The sequence below is a fragment of the Podarcis vaucheri genome, assembly GCF_965113315.1.
Source record: "Podarcis vaucheri genome assembly, chromosome: 2".
Classification (NCBI taxonomy): domain Eukaryota; kingdom Metazoa; phylum Chordata; class Lepidosauria; order Squamata; family Lacertidae; genus Podarcis; species Podarcis vaucheri.
This window is the reverse complement of record NC_138760.1, coordinates 96,719,911-96,743,159: the sequence shown is the minus strand read 5'-3', so window position 1 is coordinate 96,743,159 and position 23,249 is coordinate 96,719,911.

Sequence of the window (23,249 nt, the reverse complement as noted above, 5' to 3'; positions counted from 1 at the left end):
AAGGTCAGCGGTTCGAATCCTCGCAACGGGTGAGCTCCCGTTGTTCAGTCCCTGCTCCTGCCAACCTAGCAGTTCGAAAGCACCTCAAAGTGCAAGTAGATAAATAGGTACCACTCTGCCGGGAAGGTAAACGGCGTTTCCGTGCGCTGCTCTGGTTCACCAGAAGCGGCTTAGTCATGCTGGCCACATGACCTGGAAGCTGTACACCGGCTCCCTCGGCCAGTAAAGCGAGATGAGTGCCGCAACTCCAGAGTCGGTCACGACTGGACCTAATGGTCAGGGTTCCCTTTACCTTTACCTTTATATAGATAAAGTGGATAGGAAGAAATTTCTCTCATAGTGTCAGGGCAGAGTCAGAATGCTCATGGGAAAGAGCATTGGGCCAGGATCAGAAGCAGCAGAGGAATGTGTGTCTGGAGAGGAGGGGGGAGCAGGGCCCAGCAGTGAAGTGTTAGAGTCTGTAAACACAAGAAACCAGGAAGACGTGGCTGGGCTGATGAACCGGGAAACTTGGGTTAAGCTCAGAGTCAGAGGGAGATTTACATCTGCTCACGTGAGGAAAAGAGGCAGGGTCAAAGGAGAGTCATAAAGTTCCCACACTTTAGGTCTGGAGGTGGGGGCGAAAGCCATTGGCGGTATCTGAATCAGACTCAGACTGATGGTGATTAGCTTGTGATGCCTTTTGTAAATACTTGTAAATAAAGGCCATAAAAAGTCAACGGGTGTGGAGTGGTGATTGCAGTGAAGAGAGAAATGTACCCCCCTGACACATAGCCCTAGAACTCTGGGACATCCAATGAAGTGGAATGTTGGGAGATTTGGGGCACACAAAAGAAAGTATTTCTTCACACAGTGTATGGTTAAACTATGGAATTCACTTCCACATGGCAAGAGGCACTGATGGCCACCAACTTGGATGGCTTGAAAAGACGAGTAGACACATTCATGGAGGAGAAGCTACTATTGTCTATTAAGTCCGATGGATATGTTCCACCTCCACAGCTGGAGGCAGTATTAGGAGAGTGTTGTTGTGCTCTGGTTCTGCTTGTGGGTTTCCCATAGGCAACTGGATGGCCACTGTGAGAAACAGGATCCTGGACTAGATGGTCCACTGGTGACAGGATGCTGTCACTGGCTCCCAGAAAAGTATAAAGTCCAGGAAAGTTTCTTACCCTCCTTTTTAATTTCAATCTTTACAGAGAGAGGCTATAGAACCCAGCCTCTTGGATAATGGTGTTGTCCTGAGTGAATCTCCACTCCCTGTCTCCCCCACTCATCACTTCTATGGTTGCTGCTACGTGCTCCCTGCCTCTTTGCTCTCCTACTTTTAATGTTCACTGGCCTCTGGGAGATGGAGGGTCTGGAATGCTTTCTAGTGACAACGTGTCAGCCAGCTGTTGCTCTGGCTCTCCCATGATTGCCCAGCTTTCCCCCTCATCTGCGTCTGAGCTGCTACCTCCCTCAGAGTTCCTCCCCAGTTTTTCATCTGAAAAGCTAAGTGGAAACACAATGTATACCTGGAAGATCTCAGGGCGAATCCCTGGCAACTTCAATTAAAAGAGGAGCAAGTGAATGTGTTGTGGAAGACTTCCACCTGAGACCCTGGAATGCCACTGGTTTGGTCTAAGTGTGAGACCGCTTTGGATTTCATTTCTTCCCTCTAGTGGACAAATGTCTTTTCTAAGCAATCTATGACCTTGTCATTTCTCTCCTCCTTAACTGGAGTGTCGGGAGCACTACAAGATAATTACACTGTGGCGTCATCCTTCTGCATATTGGCTCTGTTTCAAAAACGGTAAATTAAATGTATTAAAAACAAGGCCGGCAGCCTTGTCTCCCTGATGAGCCATGATATCTGCCAGAAAGCTAGCAACATGTCTTAATGTCTGCATGCCGAGGAACAGAGAAATGTTTGTGTATTTCAAGGAGAGGTACAATGAATACATAGCATGGAGGCTAATGCTAAGGAATACCAATAAGGTTGGAGGTAATGAGATTATATGTCTTATAAACATTAGCAATTATATTCCCATTACTAAAATACACCGTGTTAATGAGGACAATTATACCGTAGCCACACTGGGAACAGAACATATTCCAAAGTATATACTAGAAACTGACAAATGGTCTATGCATTTTTATTTGAACTTTTCTGTTGTCATGCTAGCAGAAATTGGCATGTCTCCATGGAAACGGATGAAGGTATAAAGATTTAATTTGGATAGATTCAGAGAAAAGCTCATACTTTGGAAGATCTCCCTCCCCTCACGTCTCAGAAATGAGCTACTCATTCTCATTCCCCCCCCCTATTTTCGGAGCATCAAGTGTGCTGTGTGTTCACATACCTGCCTAGTTGGTTTATCACTTAGGAGGGAATCAACTGGAGCTGAATGAAGTCCCCCACACCCCACCCCAAAATTGGAAAGTCAGGAGGTTCACAATTTGACTTGGGCTTTTTGAAGGTTGAACATTTTGCAGAGCTCAGTGGAAAAGCACCTGCTTTCCATTCCAAGGTTGAATTCCTGGCATTTCCAGACAGAACATTTTCTTTTTCTTGCAGCTCTTCATATCGTACAGTTGGTGCCAACCATGGATCAACGATATAAGGCAGTTTCCTAGGTTCCAATGTTCCCAAATTTTCATCTTTGAAATGAGACTTTTGCTTGGTTCACGCGTGGATGTATCACATGATGCCTCTATGCACTCCATAATGCACACTTTAGCCTAGTTCCTACATTGCTAAGTCTGTGATGGATTTTATTTAATTCCACAGTGCCTGTACTCTCCTCAATGCATGGATTGCATGCACATGAGAACTGAATGAACACCTAGTCACAGGGAGGTCCTATTTGTGTGTTTCTTTCAGCCTAAAAAGGGACCCAGATTCTTCACTGGTGTGACTGTGCAATAGTCCTGTTGATCTACTTGAATTCTGGCTGGAATGTACCTGTAATTCAGTGTAACAGGCTAATGAGGAATTGGAACCATAAACTAAGAGGCTGGAAATCTTCCTTGGGGAAAAATCTGAAACAGAAACTCACATTTAAAATACATTAGTTTCAGACAATGGTCTATAATTTATGCTATATTGCAAAAATTGGAAAAAGCCAGATTAAAACAACAATGTGCAGATGGTCTTCTTCCTACAGCCTTACTTCCCCACCTACAATAGGGTTTTAATTTTTTATATATGGTTTCTAGCTAAGCTTTGGATCCAGATGGATCCCAAAAGTAGCTTGTGGGCTTCCCATAGAATAAGAAGAGTTTGGACTTGATATCCCGCCTTTCACTCCCCTTAAGGAGTCTCAAAGTGACTAACAATCTCCTTTCCCTTCCTCCCCCACAACAAACACTCTGTGAGGTAAGTGAGGCTGAGAGACTTCAGAGAAGCGTGACTGGCCCAAGGTCACCCAGCAGCTGCATGTGGAGGAGCGAGGAAGCGAACTCGGTTTACCAGATTACGAGTCCACCGCTCTTAACCACTACAGCACACTGGCATCATAGGCATCTGCCTGGCCACTGTTAAAACAGGATGCTGGACTAGATGCTCCCTCAGTCTGCTCCAGTAGGGCTCTTCTATTCTTGTCTTACCAAAACAGAAAGAAAACAAAAACACATCCTGTTCTCCACAATTAATTTGGGGGCAGTGTGGGGAAATCCATCCTGTGGAACACATGCAGCATTGCTCAGGGAAACCCAACTCATTTGAAAACCTTCAGTTTTCCACACAATGTTTTGGCTGGTTCCATTTTCCTGCATCCCAACTTACACTCTCAAATTCTGGTTGTCAGGAAGTCAGGGTCAATGGTACATATTTGCTATATTCAAGGCTGTTGTGAGGTTTGCTGGGACAATACTTATCTCTTTGAACTTTTTAAGACACTTTATCAGTTCTTTCTCTCCTGCTGTCAGGCGTCAGAGGATCCCCCCTCCCCCCCCCCACGGTAGGTTGCCAGGAACAGATAAGTCAAGGAAATGTCTTACCAATGCTATTTATTCAATATTCACAGAGAGAGGCTGAGAAATGCAGCCTCTTGGAGTAATGGTGTCACTCCCAGTGAAACCCCACCTGCTCTGTCTCCTCCCACTTCCTCATGAGTCACTGCTACAGGTGCTGAAAAGTGCCTCTTGCCTTTGAGCTCTTTGCTCTCCTATTTTCAATGCCTGCCATGTTTTGGGAGAGCTTTCTAAAGACACTGAGTCTGTCAGTTGTCTCTCCCCTGGTGCTTCTTCTTCTTCTTCCTCCTCCTCTCCCATTATTTCCCAGCTTTCCCCCTCATCTGCCTCTGAGCTGTTACTTCCCTCAAAACCCTGTTGTAATTCTGAACTGTCTCCTTCTTGTCTGGCTGGGGAGGTGGTCTCCACCATTCCTCCTATGTCCAGTCCCTGACTTCTCCCCCTCCTTCTTCCCCTCCTCCTCTTCCACCTGCTCCTCCATGCCCATATCTCCCCTCTCCCACAAAAAGAACATAAGAAGAGCCTGCTGCACCCATCTAGTCCAACATCCTGTTCTCACAGTGACCAACCAATTGCCCATGAAAAGCCCCAAAACAGGACCTGAGTGCAACAACCCGGTACCCGCTTGTGATTCCCAGCAGCTGGGACATACTACCTGTGAGTGAAGGTAGAACATAGCCATCATGGCTAGGAGCCACTGATAGCCTTTTAAACCGAGCCTCTTCCAAAAGCCAAATGCAAGAGCATGCAGCCACACATGTAGCTTTCTACTTAACAAAGCAATGGCCCCAAGGAGAGGCTTACCTGGTGGGACAGAGCCTATTTGTGGCTCCTGGTGGACCTAAGTTCTTGCAGGCATCGCATGACATTCTGAATATGCGGTCTCCAGCATCCCCGCCCCCAAAATGCAGAGCCTAACAAACCCCGAATTAATGGCCTTGAAGTTGCCATACCTTTCCACAGACTTAAGCAGGAAGGCAATAATTAAACAGATTAATCACTGAGCTCTATGGGCAGCTCTCATTTCAATCCGAGGGGACAGTTGAAAATGGCTTCATAGTGTGAACCAGGAAATATCCTTTCTAGACAATGAGATACTTCACCCTTCTCTTTCTCTGTCTTCTTTCCCACTCTCTTTTCTTAACCCCTCTCTGCTCCTTCTTTTCTTTCACAAAGGAACGAACAGAAAAGCCACCTTCAAAAATACTTCAGCAGATGTGCAAAACAGACGTGAGCGAAAGAAGCTTGAAGAATGCAGTTTGTAGGAGGTGTATTTGCTATTTGCACCGATTTCATGTTGGTCCTGGTAGAGGAAGGAGGTTCTGTGGCAGGCACTTGTCACAGCTTGTTTGTGGCCTGCTTATAGCTGCAAGTGATTTCCCGCCTTCCATCTCCCTGCAGTTTATGCAATGAGACTGCTAGAGGGAGCTGCTAACTAAATTGCTTCCTACACCTGGAATATTGGTGAGTGTCAGATGGAATCACATTCAAGCAAAGCTTTATTCTCGGCGGTGTTGATTTAAATCAAATCAATATATTTGCTAGTTGGGACATGATTGGGAGTATATTTACTTTGCTACATCTCCTAACAGCCCTGTCATTTAACTGAAGCTTCAGAGGAAGAGCTACAAGAAGAGCCACTGAATCAAAATTGCTTTCCCCGTGATATATGCTCATTTTGCTCCTGTGTGGAACTGCACGTAACAAATGCAGAGTCATTTCCACTCCAAATCTGCAGGGATATGTATGGATTTTTGTTTGTATTCTCTTCTTGTCTGTTGCTCCTGTAGCTATTATTAGTCCATGCATAACTATTAGCCTGTGCACAACAACAATTTGCTTTTTGTCTTCCTAAATTGAATTAGATTTTATTTACAGCATTTTGCCAAATGTTTTGCTATGTGTGTGTGTCTCTGTGTGTATTGGAAGTGGGAACACACTCAGACTCTGCTGTGCAGATACAACTTTTTGATGCAAACCATCGCTATAAAAACAGCTATTAAATGTGCATTGATTCTAAACAATACATTATAATGATGTTTGATGAAATGGTTTGACAAAACTCGATTTTTCATCCAGATCCCAATGAAAGGTTCTAGCTATGAGTAAGCCCTCTTCCACTCACCTTATATTTGGGCCACTTATTCTAAACACCTGTGAACAATGAGTGTGTGTTTGTGTGTGAAATGTTTTGATGCATGTGGATTATTGCAGGACTGGTAGAATCTACACACATATAAAAACCATTCTGAAAATGCTTTCTTTAAAAGCATTTTTAAAGGTACGTTGAATTTTTCATAAGGCTCACCATCTAGGGCCACATGGTATATTGTACTTAAAACACACTTAAAACGTTTTATTCGCAGGTGTATAGCTGAGTCCTACTGACTAAGAACTGTAGGGTAGAAGTTGGAGTTCATTGTTCAGTTCCTGTCCATCATGGCTCCTTTCACTTAGCAGGGTGGACGTAGTGGTGCTCATGCTTGCATTTTGCACATGCTCGCATCTTGCCTTCTAATACACACACAAAATTTATTTCAGAGTGGCAGAGGCGGAGGCCAAGATGCGTTGGAAGTGCACCATCGGGCTCCTGGGAAAACTGGTGGCTTCGGCCTGGGCTGCGCAACCACTGCCGCCCACAGGCAGTGGCGGCGGTGGCAGCATGCTAGAAGTGCATTGTTGGTTTGCTGCTGGAAAAGCCAACATCCTAAGCATGGGCTGTGCCACCAGCTGAGGCCTGCGTCCTGGGCTGTGCCACTCCTGCCACCTGCATGCGGTGCCTGCAGCAGGGCAGAGACCACAGCTGAAGGATGTGACACAGTAGAGACAGTGGTAGAGGCAACAGAGTCAGAACATGGAGCACCAGAAGTGCATTGTCAGTGCACTTTCAGAAAAGCCAGTGGGCTTGACCTGGGCCGCAGGTGAGGGCCATGGCACGGCGGTGGAAGTGTTGGCCAAAATGGGACATCCAGGATTACTTTCAGAAGCCAGGGTGGCTTCTGTAAACCCAGGGAGTTCCGGGAAAAATTGGGACAGTTGAGTGGTATGCACATATATTGAGTAGTATTTATTGATGTGGGTTTCCTTACGGTCTGCAAATAATAACATCCTGGAGATCCTGGGCCTCAGGGAGACTAGACTTGCCTCAACCAGGGCCAAGGTCTGGTGGAACACTCTGCCACAAGAGATCAGGGCCTGCGGGATTTAACATCTTTCCGCAGGGCCTGTAAGACAGAGTTGTTCTGCCAGGCCTTTGGTTGGGGCTCAGTCTGACTCCCCTTCCCTTTTTGTATAAGAACTAGTACGAAAGAGGCCTCCCAGCATTCTCACAGGCCCATATAAGAACAGCGTAAACACCTGGGCCTGATGAGCGTTTACTGTTCCCAACCCAAATCCTGCGGAAAGCCATCTAATTCAGATTTCAATTTTATCCGACTTGTTTTTAAGAGGTGATTTAATTATTGTTTGATTTTATATCCATGTTTCTATTTGATGTTAGCTGCCCTGAGCCTGGGAGAGCGGGATACAAATAAAAGTTGTTTGTTGTTGTTGTTGTTGTTGTTGTTGTTATTCTTTCCCTCTCATGCTTCAGTAAATGCAATACAGTGGTACCTCGGGTTACAGATGCTTCAGGGTACAGACTCTTCTAGTTACAAACTCCGCTAACCTAGAAATAGTACCTCAGGTTAAGAACTTTGCTTCAGGATGAGAACAGAAATCGTGCAGCGGTGGCGTGGTGGCAGCGGGAGGCCCCATTAGCTAAAGTGGTACCTCAGGTTAAGAACAGTTTCAGGTTAAGAATGTACCTCCAGAACGAATTAAGTTCTTAACCAGAGGTACCACTGTGTATAAATTCAAAGACTTCTCTGCTTAAAATATTGTAGTTTTGTGTTTTTCCTCTAATAATTTTTATACTTGACCATTAGGAAATGCTCAAGCCGTGATACTAATGTAGATTAGAATGTCCTTGTTTTCATCTGAGGAATGTTGGTGACCATGGAACACATGGGGGCACCATGCACAAGAAGATGTTTTGGACAGGTCAGCATATGTGCCCCCAACTTGTGTTTACATAACCTGTTCAGGCATAATGTCTGGACACCACTTCTCTAATACCGATGTTAGATTCTGGATATCCGGTTATGCCAACAAGCTCTGTTGAATCTTGGGCATGGGCGATTCCCAAAGCTCCAGAGTCTTCACTAATCTCATAGGCAAGAAGCAGCCCACATGAGGCCTTCTGGGTGATGTTGGACTACAACTCCCATATTCCCTGACCATTGGCCATACTGGCTGGGGCTGATGGGAACTGGAGTCCAACAATATCTGCAGAGAAACCCAGGGCTTTTGTTCAGCTGCAACTCACAGGAACTCAGTTCTGGCACCTCTCAGGTGGATGCCATTTCCATTATAAGAGAACCAGGGAGGCATTCATGGTGAGTTCTGGCACCTCTTTTTCTAGGAAAATAGCACTGGAGAAACCATATTGGCTACCCCCTGCTGCCGACTATGCTGTGTATAGGCAAAAAAGGTCATGGAACATAAGATCACAATTCAATGCAACACAAGCATTGTATTCAGCATGCAAAGCTGCATTAAATTCTATCTTTGTCACCAGTTTTCTTGCTGGGTTTTATTGCCACTGGCCACAAAAGTAGGTGTTTTCTTGCTTGCCTTTGTTTCTCTTAAGAAAAAAAAACCTTCTATATAAGCTGCAAGGCAGTTTTTGCTCCTGCTATTTTTGATCAAAGGAAAAGATGCTGCATATCCCAGCTTCTTCATCCCGGATCTTTTGGCTGCAAAAGAGTAAATTATGCGTTCTTTATAAGCATAATTATATGCGTCTAATAATTATAATATGCATGGCCTACCACAAGGCTGGCTTTCAAAGTCATAAATGGTAATTCCCAATTTGCAATTGGGTTATTTGTGGGAATCTGTTTTAGAGATTATACTTCCATGAAAGGAGAATACAAAAGCTGCTCTCCTCATCCCTCATCTGCGGAATGTTTCTGAAGGTTGAGTTACTGCATTGCTTTTCTGAGATTAATTCCAGAAGGGTAGCCAAGTTAGTCTTTTGTTGCATAAAGAACAGATTCTTTTGGCACTTTCAGAAATTTTATTGCTGCCTAAGTTGTCATGGGCTGGAATCTGAACTAACTATATTAAGAAATAGAAAACCTATGCCCTCTGGATCAGGCAGGGGAGTAAGAGGTGCGAAGCCAAGACAAAACCCAGCTAGGTCAAGCCTAAATATTGTTTATTAGACTGAGCTAGCAATGCTCAAACACCCTACTAGGGACTCTCTCTCCGAGGAGACAGCAAGGAGAGACAACAAGTTTCTTTGTCTTGATTTATGTTTAATAAATTCGTAGTCCATAGTATGTATTCACAAGCCTCAGCCTCTTCTGTTGTGCAGTTAACACTGCAAAGTATAGTGTGCCCAAGTCTGGGAGGCTTGGGTCACTGATTTATGTCGGAGCCAGTGGTCAATGGATCTTCACAGCAGCACAGCTGGAAGAAGATGATCCAGCTGGGGGCTAGCCAGCTAGCCTTTTGACCCCCGGATGTCAACAAGTTCCACTGAAATCAGTGGGGTTACTTCCAAGTAAATTTGCATCTGATCAGAATACATGATAAAAACATCTAAAGATGGCTAACAAGGGTGGTGCAGGGAATGGCTTTCCCTCTTGTTTTCTGGAAATGGCCCCAGAAGCCACACATGAAAATAATATGGTTATCTCAGCTGAGTGGCAACCATGACAGGCATATCCGAAATATCTCCAAAGAGAAGCTTATTGAGCAGAAACTAGTGTGCAGCTCCTCTGCACCAGAGTTCTTCATTCCTGTCCAGGAGCACCCAAAACCATTGGAGAGTCAACACCAAGGACATCCTGGAGAAAAGATTCTCACAAGCACTGTCTTGTCCTCCCCCAAGTGTTTCTGTAATGAAGAAACCGTTGTGTAAAGGTAGGCTTCTTTTGGTTCCTTTTTGCTAAATGGCTGCCCTCCCCCCACCCCATTCTGAGCTTCTGTGGGCACATATCCTTCTCCTGTTGAATTAACTGCCTCTCTCTTCCCAGGGAGCAACACATTAGATTCTTTATTTGCTTTCAACCTGGCAGTTTGATTGTCTTCACAGACAGCCATCTGGCACTTCGGAATTTCGGTAGCCTTGGGCTCTCCCATCCACATGCCTGAGCCAGGTGTGACAGATGGCTCTGAAGGCTAAAATGTGGGGAAGGAGACAAAGCCTGCTTGGCTGGAAAAAAAGAGAGAAAAGAACTATACTAAGGACCAGTGTGTGTATGTGTGACATCTAGCTGTGGCTGTGGCAAGACCAACTCATATGGGAGTGACTACCCCTAATATGTGAGGATGTTAGTCTTGGCTCTCCGGCTCCAAGCAGAATAAACCATGTTGCGCTCCAGCAGTGGAACCAATTATTTTCCATGTGTTTTACCTGTGGCTGAAGCAGGCCAGCCAGCTGAGGATGAGGAAGCAACTGAAATCTGCACTTGTGGCCAAGAGAGTGGACAAATGAGAGGAGGTACGAGAAGGGTGTGTTGCTGGGACCAAAGTGAGCTCTGTTGTTGCTGAAGTAGTAGTAGTAGTAGTAGTAGTAGTAGTAGTAGTAGTAGTTGCTGCTGCTGCTGCCAGGAGTTGCTCTGTAGTTCATCATGCAACCCTATTGCATTTATAGTACTATATTGCTGTATTTTTGTGTGCATTGTTGTATTCGCTGCTGTTACTGCATGTAACAGAGCTTTGGGGAGCAGGGGTTTCTGGGATGAAGGAGGAAGTGGGCAGAACTCCATGTGGGGCCTAAAGGGCAACAGCCATGCTGGATGGCTAGAGCAGGCATATAGAGAGACACAGGGGTGGTCGTTAGGATGCATCTGAATCTATTACAGTGGTACCTCAGGTTAAGGACTTAATTCGTTCTGGAGGTCCATTCTTAACCTGAAACTGTTCTTAACCTGAAGCACCACTTTAGCTAATGGGGCCTCCCAGTACTGCCGCGCCACCGCCGCATGATTTCTGTTCTCATCCTGGAGCAAAGTTCTTAACCTGAGGTACTATTTCTGGGTTAGCAGAGTCTGTAACCTGAAGCGTCTGTAACCCGAGGTACCACTGTACTGCACTGTTGGGAAGGACAAACCCCTCTTGGGATGTAAATGCTCTAAACTGTGTCTTCATAAAACTCAGGTGGAAAATGTGTGAATAAATCATATTTCTAAGATACTGCAGATTCCGTTGTGCTTTGATTTCCCACCTGGAATCCCTGGAATCTCGGGCAGCCGCTTGGCGGAGATTGTGGTAGCATGTAACTATATTATAGGGCTGTTAACTGACTCAGTGTTTGTTGATTATTTTACCCACTCATTATTTGAAACATTAGCAGATGCACAGCATGCTATTTCAATCAGTATAGACTACATCCTTTGTAGCATTGGCTATTTAATGAGCAGGGCAAGAGTTGCTCTTCAATAATTGATACAGACGTAGAGCAGCCTGGCAGTTGCTGTTTTGAGCACATTTGATCCTGCAGTATTTGCCGCTTGCTTCGACTCTCGTCCTGTCAGGCCACACACCTCCTGGGGAGAAAATTAGTAAATCAAAAGCACACATTTAGCAATTTCGGCATTCAGTTCAACTTACAAACTGCATTAGTCATTGGCCATAGCAAAAGCAAATCTTGCAAATGCCAGGAAACATGTCACCAAACAATTGCACAACCAAGCTGACATATGCAGACTCTTGATCTGGGACAGTCCCTGTGTTTTGGTATTTTCCCCAGCAGGGAAAAAAAAGCCATTGTCCCTAGGAATCTGCCATATGTTATCCAGAACTGGCAGTGACTTTCCAGGGTAGCAGGCAAATGCATTCTGCATCATCTGCTACTTGATATCCTTTTAATGAATTGCCAGGGATTGAACCTGAGATCTCTGCACCTGAACATGGTCCCTCATTTGTACCTATTTTGCTTTTGGAAAAGACTTTTGATATATCTTTTTAAAAATGGTTAGTGGTTCACTTAAGTTCTGGAGGTGTCATTCTTCAGATTTCAGCCCTTTCCTCTGGCTTGTTAAATCTCTGACTCCAAGCGAGGACTATTTTGACTCTACTTGACATGCATGTTAATACACACACATGGGTAGTAAGGGAGAGAACAGTCCTAGCTCTCTCTTCACGGTCGGTTTGGAGTCTGGTTCCTGTTTCCAGGAGGCTGATAACTATATTTTTCTGGCAAATACAAGGATTAGTGTTCTTGAACTTTTCTGCAGCTATTAGAGAGTGGATGTTAGCTGTTCTTTCCAGTCACGTGAGATATAGGAGCTTGTACCAGGGTCACGGGACGCGGGTGGCGCTGTGGGTTAAACCACAGAGCCTAGGACTTGCCAATGGAAAGATCGGCAGTTCTAAACCCTGCGACGGGGTGAGCTCCCGTTGCTCGGTCCCTGCTCCTGCCAACCTAGCAGTTTGAAAGCATGTCAAAGTGCAAGCAGATAAATAGGTACCGCTCCGGTGGGAAGGTAAATGGCGTTTCCGTGTGCTGCTCTGGTTCTCCAGAGGCGGCTTGGTCTTGCTGGCCACATGACCTGGAAGCTGTACGCTGGCTCCCTCGGCCAATGGAGCGAGATGAACGCTGCAACCCCAGAGTCGGTCATGACTGGACCTAATGGTCTAGGGTCCCTTTACCTTTACCTTTACCAGGGTCACAGATGAGGGGTATATTTTGTATTGAAGTCATGCCGGCTTTTCAATGCCATATTCCATAGAAATAAAGAGTCCAGACTAGCACCCAACGGCACAATGGATGCTCCTGGGCCTTCAAATTGCTTCTAACCCCATGGTTCTTCATGTATCTCCAGATCATTTCACAGAACATCCTCCTCCTTCTTAGTAAGGCACCTCTGCCATGTAAAAAGCAAGCAAGTATGGATAGTAAACAATACAAGGCATGACCTCCTGAATAACACCCACGGAAGTGCTTACTGCTCTTTGTGCTTGCTTATATGATTGTAGTTTGATCAGTTGATAATGTGCGTGCTAGGGAAGTGAGTAAGGCATATGCATTTTCAATGAATGTTGAGCTTTGTCAGCAACAGTCTTGTTACTTTTAAATTAGACGGATCGGACGGGCAGGGGGAAAGCTTACTGCCTGGATATCATTCTGTTTATACGAGCACCATATAATCCTTTCCCCACTAAGAAGCTCCAGCAGTGACTCATATCCCCCGGATCAGAAATCACAGCTCCGATACCTGCAGCCCACACGGCCAAATTATTGCATACTGGGATGAAAGGATGATGATGCTTTTAGGCCCCTGAAGGTGGATCAGCAGTGTTTATAGAAAGTGAGTTCCAAGGTGCCTCCCTGCTCAACACAGCAGATTCTCTGGCAGCTGCTCCCTCCCATCAAGTCACCAGCAGAATGGCTCTCTTTGTCCTTTCCCTGCAGGCACTCAATTGCAAGTTAAAGAGTTTTAAATTGAAGTGAGGTGGAAATGTCTATGGAGTTTCAGTTTCATTATTATTATTTTGTAAAAGTTACCTATAAATGTTCTTCTTCTTCTTCTCCTTCTTCTTCTTCTTCTTCTTCTTCTTCTTCTTCTTCTTCTTCTTCTTCTTCTTCTTCCCACAAACTACTGTTCTTTGGAAGTGGTCAGAATCTCAAAAGGTTGATTTCGTCCCCTGTCCCTTCACCAACCCCCCAGGCTCTAGGTAGCTGTACAGTTCTCAAACTAGCAAAATTAAGAAACCTCCCTGGCTCAACTGAACATTAGCTCTCTAGAGTTTCAGGCTGCAGACACTCGCTGCCCTACCAGGAGATGCTGGCATTGAACCTGGGACCCCTATGCTCTATGACTGTTCCCTTAAATCACAGACTTCCCTTCCTCTGTCCTGTGGAATGCCTTCCTCAACCCATGTGGTTGTGCTAGAAGCAGGGCTGTCACTAGTCACACAGGCATGTTTGCACAGGGTATATAAAGGGAAGCTGGCAGGGCTTGCAAATTAGGATTAAAACAAAGCAATGCATAACTGTTCAGTGACCATTTCTTGCTCCTGAATGTGAACATTCTGAAATGAAAATGGGAAGCTATGAAATTGGTCTCTGCTAAGGTGGTCAATTATGTACCCTCCCAAAACAACACCAACAACACATTACCAAAAAGAAAAAAAGGACAAAGGCAGGGGTGAAGATTGGCATATAATTTACATGTGCGAATTTTTATACAAATATGAAAATTTGGAAATAATTACTACCCATTCAATAGAAATACCATAGCGGGGAAGACCTGTGTGCCTGATCTGCCTGCTGTCCAGGGGGCTGACCTTTGATGGGCAACTTCCAGGCTCCTTCTCATGGTCCTTTCTCTTTCAACAGGACTTGGACAAGATGACACTTTGAATAGAAGACTGTGCTTTGTAAAGTAGGAGACATGAACATGCTAGACTCAACTGCAGCTTTAAATTAACACATCCCTCTTCCCCATAGAACACTTTTTAAAGGAATACTTCTGTGCAAGACAATGGATAAGGCAACACAGGAAAACTGGTTCAACTGGGCACAAAATGATGGGGTGCAAGGTTCAGTCTCTTGCTCACAGGAGATTAAATCACTGATAGATAAAGATACCTGAAGGCTTCTCCTGCAGTCTCCTATACTCTCTGCATCAAGAGAATGCATGTGAGAGTGTGGCCACAGAGTGGTTGGTTAAAAATTCAAACTGTGTTGGGGGTTTTATGTGCTCAAGGAGCTGTTTGTGTTTAGCATCTTCAGAACAATATCAGTGCTGGCCTGGCAATACCTTTTATCACGCCTGGCAATAGCTCAGTGTTATGTCTTTGATGGGAGATTGTACAGAGATCATCTCCAGGATGCTTGGAATATAAAAAAACCATTAGCTTGAGAAAATTACTCTCTCCATTGAGGGGGTGGCGGTGATAGAAAGTAGGCGTAAGTGTGCGAATGGCAGAAAAGAAACAGCAGTTTGACACAAAAAGGTGAATAATGAAGGATAGACACAGGACAATGGGGAGACCTGAAGGCTGAAAGGCATTTTCAGTTCAGATGCCTTTGGGGATTTTAATGAGAAGTGGTGGGTTTGCTGCTTGTTTGAGCGCTAAAGCAGTTTGTCTCCACCAACTCTCCACTTGTATATTTGCAAATAGATCAGATATTACAAACAGAGCAGAAGTCTCCAGTGATTTCTCCCCCAAAAGGAAACCAAACCTGCTGCCCTTGTCACATCCTGCTGCTGAGAGGAGAATGAAGCTATATGCTCTCTTGGGAATTTGACAGGTGCCTGAAGTAGGGAGCAAGCACACTGAAGAACAGAAGAAGAGCCTGCTAGATCAGGCCAATGGCCCATCTAATTGAGCACTGTGTCCTCACAGTGCCCAACCAGATGGCTGTGAGAAACCTGGAAAGAGGGCCTAAGCATAAGTGCACTCTACTCTCTTGTGCTCTCCAGCAACTGGTATTCAGAAACATTACTGGCTCCATCTATGGAGACAGAGCATAGCCATCATGGGCAGTAGCCATTCATAGCTTTATCCTCCATGAATTTGTCTAATCTTCCTTTAAAGCCAAGTTGGAGGTCATCACCCCAGATCTCAGAAGCTCCATCGTGCATAGCTGTGAACAGGGATGTCAGAGAAGTCTGATGGAAACTGATGGGAGTGGAAACTGCCAATGTTATTTCTTTGGCCTGTGTCTGGAATGAAGGATCTTGCAGATCTCCTTCTTTGCAGGAAGAGCAGGAAGTCCATCCACGCCTCCTCACTGCAGCCACAGAAGTAGCCACAGCTGTAGCTTCTCTGCTGTCAGTGCTCCAGGGGTGAAATGGAACCATTCCTTGGGGGGCAGGGGGTGGTGGTGGTGGGTATCAATGGCAGCTTTAATCCACTAGATCTGAAGCCTACCCATTCCCTGACATGTCTCTAGACTTCAAGAGTACAGAAACCCTGGAGCTGACATGCCGATTGCCCTTCCATTAGGACCATTAGGAAGAATTAAAAAATGAAAAAGAAGTGTGAGAGCAAAATGCACCCCACCTCACTGGCACGAACCAAACAAGACTTTGGATTTGGCAGTTTCTCAGCTTGGGGTTCTCCCTCCCCCACCCACTTTTCATTTTTCTGTCTTTCCATATTTTGTTGATGCAAAGCCTGATCAACCACTTTTGATATGTCAGACACCAATAAAATTATTTAGACATCATTCACTGTGGTATCAGAAAATATTTCAAACTTACTATAGCGTAGGTCTAACAGGATTTTGTTTGTGGAGGTTTATAGCTTTCCCCCTATAGTTCAAAACACAAACATTCCCCCACCCCATTAGAGAAGAATCAGACATTTCCAACTCTGAAATTACCTTAAGCTGAAATAAGGAACAACTGCTTTGCAATGTAAACACCTGCTTAGGCCCCCCCCCCCCGTGCTTTGTCAAAGGGTTTTCAAAAGCTCACAAATGTGTGGTTGTTTTGAAAACTTGAATTAGCATTGAATAAGAAGGCAACTGTGTAGCCAATTAGAGATGTGAGAAGTAACATGTACACAGGCTGCCATTTTTCCAAGCAATTAATTGATAACTAGCTTACTGTGGGCTATCTAATAATTAAATTGAAAAACATTCTCAGCAAAGTGAAAAGCAGGGATGCAAATGAGCTCCGCATTTATCCCCTCCTTTTTTTCAGATTCACTGACCACAATATTTAATCTGCCAACAACAGAAAAAACCTTCCCAAATTACACCCAAACACAGAAGCCCCTAAAGCAGTGAGTGTACATTTCTGAAAGCTTTCATTTGCTTTGGTAAAAGAAAATTCTTCTTCACTTTCTTTGCAATATTTCGTTGGCTTCAAAGTTAGCTAATGGCTGATTTTCTCGTTCACCATTGATCTAACCTTGTTTGGCAGATCAGTTTTGGCTTCCAGTGTATTTTGGTGGGAGTTGGATTTTCTGATTGAATAGCTTACAGAAGCATTACCAATCTCCCTGGAAGAAAAATCTCTCCCTATTTAAAATAGAAAGGGTCAATGCTGCGGTAGCGTTAACACTGGCCAGAGACCCCACTTTCCTACTTTCTGCAGGACTGGCGTAACAAATGAAATGTCTGACAAAGAAGGATATGGGTTGGCAAAATTGCTCAATACATTCTTTACAGGGAGAAATTGAAGCCATTTTTCTGCTGGATGGAGCTGTGATCACTGGGAATAGGTCCTCACAGCCAAGGAACATACCTATCATCGTCATGTTGAAGCACAGCAATCTCACACCTTCTGCAAGAAAGCAGGACTTTTGCATTGCCTATTTTATGATATCTTTCTCATCTGGACAGACAGCAAAATAAAATTGCAGGAGCTCCATTAAAGCTTAAATGCTTCCCATCCATCCAAATGGAAGACTTGCCTTCGAAGGGTATTACCTTCAGCTCCAGCAAAACGATTGCCTCCATCTATAGAAAAGCAATGGACCATTTTAACTGCTTAATTCTACTATCCTTCCGAAACAGAGAGAGACCTGTAATATATAGCCACAGTTTTAAACAAACCTCTCATCAAAGAAACATGGGAAAGAAGATACTGCATTGGAAATGGCTGCTCGCTCTAGTTTTCATTTGCAGCCAATTCACATGGATATTTGGAGTCAGATCCATGTGCTAAAATACATGGGAAGGTAAACTGCATTTCCATGCGCTCTGGCTTCTGTCACGGTGTTCTGGTGTGCCAGAAGCGGTTTAGTCATGCTGGCCACATGACCCGGAAAGCTGCCTGTGGACAAATGCTGGCTCCCTCGGCCTGAAAGCGAGATGAGCCCCACAACCCCAGAGTTGCCTTTGATTGGAATTAACCATACAGGGTTTATTTACCTCCCTTCACCCCCCCCCCCGTTTTTACTAAAATTCACAGGTCTGATGGGCTTTTGATGGGAGGTGAGACTCTCACACATTCAAAGGCCAAGAAAAGATAAGGTAAATGAGCTGGTGGAATTTCTGGCTGTTAATGTCAGAGCTCTTTCAGGATTATCTATTTCTGCTACTGTAGCCTGCAGATATCTTACATTCCATCTAGTTTTCCTTCTGCATCAGCTAACAGAAACACCAAGAACCAGTGAATGGCCTACCTAGAAGAGCACAGTAAGGGTGGGAGCAATATTTGTTCTCGTCACATTTTGACACAAGCCTACCTAATTCACACTTCCCGACCCAATACACAAATGGAAACACAGCTAGCCTTTGAAATCCACACTGCTCTGAATTTTGTGATGCAGATCTTCAACTCAAGTGCACACAGAAAAATGTGCACCAAAACGTTTATACCATTTTATGCTGATTTCCGCCCACAAAAAAATAATAATTGCAAAGTGATGCAGAAATAAGACAAACTGAACTCGAGATTGGAATTGTGAGAAAAGGAGAGAAACCAAGATTGACAGAGTTATCTATCCCTAGTGGCAAGAAATGATTTAAAGCCTGCTGCTCAGATGCCTATAAGCACGGTAGCAGAGAAGTTTCTCAACACATTTCCTGAGGCTATTCCTAAGGCTTCCCAAAGCTAAATAAGTGCTTCTAAATAATGTGCTCCTTACGTCACAAAACAGCCCTGTCTTGATCCAGTTGTGTACCATTTGACCTTACTAAACACATAACTAAACAGTGTTTGGAAATGGGCAGGAGTGAAGGCTTACTCTGTTATTACCCATACTTGCCCATCATCTGAAGGGCCTTTTGCAAAAGGTTTCCTATGTGGGCAGATGCCAAAGCCTCAAGCTCCATAGATATGGTATAAATTAAAACACAATCTAGCATATGCTCTGTGGAGGATTCAGGAATCGGCCACTACAAATATGTAGGTTTTATTAAGGTGCAAGTGTTTGGCTTAATTATTCTTTCTTAAGAGGAGTGGACTCTTCTCAGCTAAAAGGGCAGGTTTGACATGAGGGGTTTTTCAATTTGTTTTTAGAGGCATGATGGTTCTTAGTATCCTGTGCTGTTTCTGTACTAAAAAGAGCAACCTAAGAACACCAGAAGAACCTTGCCAGAACCTTGCCGGGTCAGACCAAAAAGTATTCTGTTCTCACAGTGGCCAATTAGGTGCCTCTGGAAATCCCACAAGCAGGAAACAAGCCATCTCCTCCTTACCATCCCCAACACCTGAGATTCAGAGACAAATGTATGGCCATCATGACTCATTGCTAGTGGTACTGTATTTTTATAAACCATCAGTACTAATGGCCACAAGCCTGACTAGAGAATCTTGTGATAGGATGACCCTGCTCTTTTGCTTCCTGCTACCTCTAGGGTTGCAGGGACGCGGGTGGCGCTGTGGTCTAAACCACTGAGCCTAGGGCTTGCCGATTGGAAGGTCAGCGGTTCGAATCCCCGCGGCAGGGCGAGCTCCCGTTGCTCGGTCCCAGCTCCTGCCAACCCAGCAGTTTGAAAGCACGTCAAAGTGAAGGAGATAAATAGGTACTGCTCCGGCGGGAAGGTAAACAGCGTTTCCATGCACTGCTCTGGTTTCTCCAGAAGCGGCTTAGTCATGCTGGCCACATGACCTGGAAGCTGTCTGCGGACAAACGCCGGCTCCCTCGGCCTGTAAAGCGAGATGAGCACTGCAACCCCAGGGGTCCTTTACCTTTACCTTTACCTCCAGGGTGGAATCACCTGAGCTAGTAAGATGTCCCAGTGACTGCAGGAGTGGAGAAGGAGGTGTGTATATATTTGCCGAAAGTTATGTCTTGAATTTTGTCATCTCCTTCTCCTGCATTGAAATCTTTGTACTGTAGCAATTTGCTGATCAAATGCTTATTATGTTCAATAGGTGATTTAAAGTGTTAGTTCACACCCCTTTTATTGTGTTACTGATAGGCTATTGTAACATGTTTACTGATGGGTAATTTTCATATTGTTTACTTTGGTTTTTGTATTAGTGTATATTATTTTGGCATGTTGTTGTTAGCAGCTTGGGGCTTTGTTTGGCAAAGAACAGCAGGAGACAAACATCGTGATAAATTGAAGAAGGAAAGATGTGAATTGGAAGCTTGCGTCAAAGAATGAGGCATTGTATTGGAGCTTGCATGTATCATGCAGATTGAATGCATCTTGAAACATTTCAGTAACTAGCTGAATCCTTCATCTATAAACAAATGGGGAGACTCTTAAACAGCAAATCTCTATCCTATAAAAAAAGGGGAGACTCTTCATTATCTCTTTGAGAAACCCTTTACAAAGACTGGGAATGCAGCTGCTCACATAGCCAAAAAACAGCATCCACACTGTGCACAGGGTGAATCCTGCATCATTTTCCTTTACATATTTCTTGGTTCTCTCCCTCGGTTCCCAAAGGCTTGCAGGGCATCTCAGCAACAACCACCATGTGGCATATATCTTTGTAACAGCTGTCTCTGCTTCAGAGAAGATTTTTAAAAAGATTTTTTGCCAGTATAGCATTCAGAGAGGTTTGGAGTTGCTGTTGAGAAGATCCTATGGTTTAAAAGAATGAAATGTCTTACAATATTCTTTATACATGAAGAGCTGCATTAAAAGGCAATTAAGGGGCAGATGTGCAAAAGCAATTTCAATGAAAAATATACATATATGGGTTCTTGACACATATGTTCAGGGAGAAGACAAATCCCTGAAACTATATCTTAACAGTCCTGTAAATGCACACTCCAAAACTGTGGTTGCTGTTGGAGTGGAAACACCCTCATAGTCATGCTGTTCCATTGTGCAAAGCGATCATCTTCTCAGGGCTTCCCGCAGCTTAAAAATGCTTGCTTAATGGACTTGGCCAATCATCCAGTGACCCCAGAGGCCAAAATACTGGGGTGGTGTTCTGAAATAGAGCGGCAAAAGCCTCGTTACATCATGCAAGGGGTCCTCAGGTTTTGTCATCTAGATACATCAACTCTAACCTGCTAAGCTTCAACAAAGTTGTTGCTGACCACTTGTTATGTGGACTTGTTGGACCTCATCCTGAAGGTGAGATATAGATGCCAGGGGTGGGTGAAGATGGTGGAAAATGCGGTTGGGAGTCACATGCATACTGTACATTTAAGAAGAAGAAGAGTTTGGATTTGATATCCCGCCTTTCACTCCCCTTCAGGAGTCTCAAAGCGGCTAACATTCTCCTTTCCCTTCCTCCCCCACAACAAACACTCTGTGAGGTGAGTGGGGCTGAGAGACTTCAGAGAAGTGTGACTGGCCCAAGGTCACCCAGCAGCTGCATGTGGAGGAGCGGAGACACGAACCCGGTTTCCCAGATTACGTGACTACCGCTCTTAACCACTACACCACACTGGCTCTCTACACCATTTAAAAAGCTCTTATGCCACTTTTTACGCTCAGAATTCTGGGAACTGCAGGCTGTTAAGGGTGCTGGGAATTGGAGCTCTGTGAGCTCTGTGAGGAGTCACCTAATGACGCTTCGTGCCTACAGTTCCTAGGATTCTTTGGGGGAAGCCATGATGGTTATAAGGTGATATAAGTGAGCTTTGAATACATGGCGTGGATGTGACCAGGAATAGAACCAGGAAGTGTGTCCCTTTTGTCTTTTGATTTGGTTACTTTGGTGCTTTTTTTCCCTAAAAAAAATGTTTAGGAGGTACTCTCACTTTCCTATTCATGTGCCCCTCAATGAGGCCAAACTTAGATCCACAAGTGAAGTTTCCTGATTTATGCACTGTAGCAATGCTTGGTTCAAAGTAACCAGTGATATTTTTTTCTGGGGGGACGCAGGGGTACACATACCCTAAACATTTTGTGGATCATTGTTACTGGTAAAGCAGTTCAGAGTATAAGTTAAGGAATGAATAACTGCCTTTGGAATTGTATTCATGTACAGTGAATTAGCTGCATGTGGTTTTCTGCAGTAGGGACCAGTCTCCTATTTTCCTTCTCATCCCTAAGTGGAGCTCACGAAAGGTTCAGCACCGTTCAAGTACTGTGGCCAAACTCACTGAATCAGTTCAGTCTGTGTTGTTCATTTGCAGAGCCTTGGTTCTTTAAGACATGCAACAGAAAAATACTATTCAGGCAAGGCTGAACCAAATATTTCCAGTTTTGATTTTCAGGTTGAAAACTGTGGCATAAATGCTCACAAAAGCATTATATTGTAGTTTTGCCTCAAGCCTCTTTGGATTTGCGCTACCCTCCATATCTCCTTGTCTCCCCACCATCAGGCAATGTCTTGTTTTATCTCCCCATCTTTATGCCCTAATTTACAGTCTTCCAGGTCCACTGAATGCCATGTTCACAAATATGTCCGGCTTCTGCATTTTAATGTTTGCAATTTATAAAATGCACGCCTGATTTATAGCACATTCAAGTATCTTCCTTCGTCTGTTTATCCCATCCACTCTGCAACAATGATAAAAGCAACCCATGTATATAGCCACAGCAAGAACAATCAAATATTTATTACATCAGCCAAATTACAGCAGTACAGCTACTGCCGCTGCTACGTGATGCAACTGGGTGTGTGTAAGATGCACTCTACAGTTTGCCGTTTGTTTTCCCTCCAGCAGGGTGCATTGTGGTCGTATTCTTCATAGTACTCCTTACATCAGCTCTGAAGAAGGCATTGTGTGTGTGTGTGTGTGTGTGTGAGAGAGAGAGAGAGAGAGAGAGAGAGAGAGAGAGAAGGTTGCGGCTTGTTGCTTTCAGGGAAATCATTACCAAACATTAAAGAAAAGGCAGCCTGTCGTTTCTGTGTGATATGCAAAGGATGCCTCCCAGCTGAGAGGTGCCCCAGTCAGGTTTCTCTGCTGCTAGAGAGCGAGAGATGTTCTTACTGCAGTCGCTGGTGGGAATTATGTTAGGTATACAACACAGGGGGCCCCTCATTAGAATCTAGTGTGATAATTTGATAGATGCAAACAGTGTGTGAGAGCCTATGTGCTGTGAGGAAAGGCTGCGTAGAAGGCTTAGTAGAGACTCAGCATCCGATCATCAGCCTGCAGTTCCAAATGATAAACCTTATGAGGCTTATTTATACTGAAGAGTCTGCTTCTCGATATATGTTCTGCTCTTATAACTTTATTGGCCAGGCCTTAAACACAAAACACCATATTTCTATCTGAAGCCTCTGCATCCGAAGAGTGTTCTTCACACAAGCAGAGTGCATTGTACCCAAAGCAATAAATGCAATAACATCCAGGAAAATAGTGCCGGCTATATGTTCTGGGTTTCATGAGGGATTCACAGCTTCTTTTCTCAGGGCACTTCCAAGATTAAGATTTTAGGACACATCCATTCCTAAAAACATCAGAAAAGG